Source organism: Zingiber officinale, chromosome 5B (genome assembly GCF_018446385.1).
Source record: "Zingiber officinale cultivar Zhangliang chromosome 5B, Zo_v1.1, whole genome shotgun sequence".
Lineage (NCBI taxonomy): Eukaryota > Viridiplantae > Streptophyta > Magnoliopsida > Zingiberales > Zingiberaceae > Zingiber > Zingiber officinale.
The window spans coordinates 138819592-138822771 of record NC_055995.1 but is presented as its reverse complement, the minus strand read 5'-3'; the positions used below and the strand labels follow the sequence as shown (position 1 = coordinate 138822771).

Here is a 3180-nt window from a genome sequence, read left to right as displayed (position 1 = left end):
TTATCAATAAAATCCTCATATGAAAAATCTTCATCTTCATATATATTCAAAAATCTGCACTCAACCATATTAGTGTCACAGGATTTGTCGAAGTCTTTATTTTCATTGACCCCCACTAACCTTTGTGGAAAAGGAACCCTTAGTGAAGGTCCTGGGAAAGATTGAACTTCCTTTTTCCTAAATTTCCTTTGAGCTTTTGGAGGAGGTCCAACTTGCTTATCTAATGTTGGTGTGATTAATCGTTGAGGGAAAGGTACTCGTGGCCTTTGGGAACTTCCTAGAGAAATGGAACTGAGTTCTTGTGATCTTCTATTATTCTTCTCCTTAATTCTAAACATGTCATTCTTCATAGGTTCTTCATGATTTTTGCCACTTCTCAACCCAAGATCATCACACTTTTCATTGGATCTTGACTGTGTAGGAGGGTGATCTTCTTTAAACCATTTTGAAACAATACTATCAAGCTTTGCCCCCAAATGTTTGAACTCCTCACTCTGTGACTTGTGAATTTCAACATTTTTAGGTAGTTGAATTTCATTTTGTTTGATAGACTCTCTTACATTTATGGCTTGTAATTCTTGAATATCTGAGGGAAATTCCATCCAACTTTTGTTCAACCATTCATGGAGGTTCAATGTCACTTGATCAATCAATGAATAAGCTTCATCTACACTTTTGTCCATAAAAGAACCTCCAGCTGATGAATCCAATAAACTCTTGTCTGAGAAAGAAATTCCCCCATAGAATATGTGCAAAATCAACCATTTTTCAAAACCATGATGAGGGCACTGTCTTTGAAGACTCTTGAATCTATCCCATGCTTCAACTAATGATTCTCCATATGTCTGAGCAAAATTTGTTATGCAATTCCTCATATACACTGTTCTACTTAGAGGAAAAAAATGATCCAGAAATTGCTTCTCCAATTGTTCCCAACTTGTGATGTTTTGAGGGTAGAGAGAATATAACCAAGTCCTTGCTTTATCCTTGATATTGAAAGGAAATGCCATCAATCGAACTACATTTGCTGACACTCCTTCACATTTCACCATATCACAAATCTCTAAAAATGTTTCAAGATGCAGATAAGGACTTTCTGATACTTCTCCTCCAAATTTGTGACCTTGTATCATAAAAATTAACTCTGGGTCTAGTTGGAAACTTTCTGCTTCAATTTGAGGTTGCACAATGGGAGACAAAAATCTTGCAGAAATTGGTGTAGAAAAATTTCTCATAGGCCTGCTTGACATGTTAGTGCTCATGGATATTCAAGAAAAAAATTATAAAATGAAGAATCAAAGACAAGAAATAAAATGCAATATGAAAAGCAAGAAAGAAAATGCCGAATTTAAATTGCAAGAAAGAAAGTGCATAATGAAAACAAGAAAGAAAAGATAAATTCATATGCTAAAGATTGCAAGATATGTTTACAAAAGAAAAGAAGAAAGAAAATAGAGAAAAGTTAGATTAGAGTGCTAGAAATTAAGCATGCAAAGTTAGAATTAGAATTATAATTGCAACAAAAAGAATTGTCAAAAATCTTATTCAGGAAAAGAAAAACTTATAGAAAGAGAATTCTAAAAAAAAAAAAATTAGTTACAACTATGCAAATGTAAAGGAAAACAAATATTATGTTTAGTCTAACTCAATTGATAATTCCTAATGTTATAGCGCAGTTCCCCGGCAACGGCGCCAAAAACTTGTCACGCTCCGCAAGTGTACGGAAATGTCGCAAGTAATATAAAAGATTATCGTATCCACAGGGACTGGAATAAGCTCTAGAAATGTCTCAATGTGAATTAGCTAAACAACTATCCAATCGTTTCAAATGCAAAGTGAAGGTAAACAAATCTAATATTATAGATCAACAAACAAGAGTTTAGTGTTTTGGGTTATGATAAGGGAGATTCTAGGAGTTTCGGTTTCTTTGTAAGATTTCTTGAATGTAAATGGTTCACCAATTCTTATCCCTCAATTGCCAAACACTTGTAGAAAGTTGCCGGTTCTCTCTTGCAATAGATAACCGGCTAAGGACTGAGAAATGTATCTAAATATGATCAATTAGACGTGAACCTACGTTGTCCTTACACAGAAGCGCACCTATTACTATGCCTTCCTCGGATATCAACATAGAAGCCCACAACTTATTAATCTATCAAGATACAAGAAACTAATCACAAAATCCATCCTACTCTCTTGAATATTCCTATTTCCTCTTCAAGATTATCTCTCAAACGTCTTTACACGGGCTTGCACCTGTCACGTGGATCCCTCGGATGATCGAGTGAGAGTTTATCTTTACAAAGTCCACAAGAAATTCAAACAATCAATCAAGATTGAGAATTAAGCACAAACCACCATTAATCATTCAAGATCTAATTGATACAAGCAAGACAATGTCATTGAAACAAGAAAATGGCAAATCCATAAGAGATTACATCAATCCATCATACAAATACTCCCTTAATCCTAGAATACAAGATCTACTCCATGAATCGAGGAAGAATATCCGAAGAAATGAAGATTACAAGCATTTCTTAAATCCCCAATCCAAGAAACCAATAAAAGGGGGAAAGAGAAAACTTATCTACGAAGAAGCCTCGTCTTCGGATTCAATCCTCGCTCCGGAGTCGAAATCGTCAAGAACTCCCTTAGAATCACTCAGAAATCCTCCCAAGAATGGGAGGAAACCACCAAATCTTGCCTTCCCCCCAAAGGGGGAGAGATCCCCTTTCAATTCATGAAGGAGGGTTTAAATAGAGGAGGGAATCAGGGGCCACACGGCCCCGTGACACGGTTGTGTGAGATTCACACGGCCTTGTCCAGTTCCTTCTCTGCCAAAGCTGCACGGCCGTGTGACTCACACGGCCAGGACCCTTCTGCTCTCTTGAAATGCTACACGGCCGTGTGGTGCACACGGCCACAGCCTGCTTGGTTTCTGGAAACCTCACACGGCCGTGTAGATCCACACGGCCATGTCATCTTCCTCTTCTGTTGGTGCCAAACTCCACACGGCCCGAGCTCCATACCAGTGCAGGGCCGTGTGAGATACACGGCCTGATGCTTTCTCCCTTTGTTTCCTCCAAGGCTTGCCCAAAGATGTAGATTCTTCACCAAATCGACTCCTGTGTACAGAAAATGCACAAAAAGCAGATCTCCGAACCAAAAGAGTAAATATGC

General features: G+C 37.9%; 1 non-coding gene across 1 annotated transcript; it reads left to right on the top strand.

Annotated features, from left to right (window-relative positions):
* The first annotated feature begins 771 nt into the window (after positions 1-771).
* LOC121988057 lies at positions 772-877 on the top strand. Its single transcript, XR_006113819.1, has one exon. It is a non-coding gene; the product is annotated as a small nucleolar RNA R71 (small nucleolar RNA).
* The last annotated feature ends 2303 nt before the right edge of the window (positions 878-3180 follow it).